Here is a 416-nt window from a genome sequence, read left to right as displayed (position 1 = left end):
CATCCATCCATCCATCCATCCATCCATCCATCCATCCATCCATCCATGAGTCCAACATTATCACAGTATTGACTGCAATGAGTCTATTTCCATCACATTAAATTTGAAAAAGTCAGTACAGTTCAAGTCAGAAGTACGGTATAAAACGAAGGTATTAAGTACCTTTTTATACAGTGGTGCTTAAATATTTGTGAGTCCTTTATAAGTTTCTATATTTCTGCATAAATATGACCTAAAAACATCATCAGATTTTCACACAAGTCCTAAAAGTAGATAAAGAGAATCCAGTTAAACAAATGAGACAAAAATATTATTCTTGATCATTTATTTATTGAGGAAAATGATCCAATATTACATATTTGTGATGGTAAAAGTATGTGATCCTTTGCTTTCTGTAACTGGTGTGACACCCCCCC

This window comes from Nematolebias whitei, chromosome 13 (genome assembly GCF_014905685.2).
Source record: "Nematolebias whitei isolate Nwh7 chromosome 13, NemWhi1, whole genome shotgun sequence".
NCBI lineage: Eukaryota > Metazoa > Chordata > Actinopteri > Cyprinodontiformes > Rivulidae > Nematolebias > Nematolebias whitei.
Note: the sequence above shows the minus strand (reverse complement) of the source record.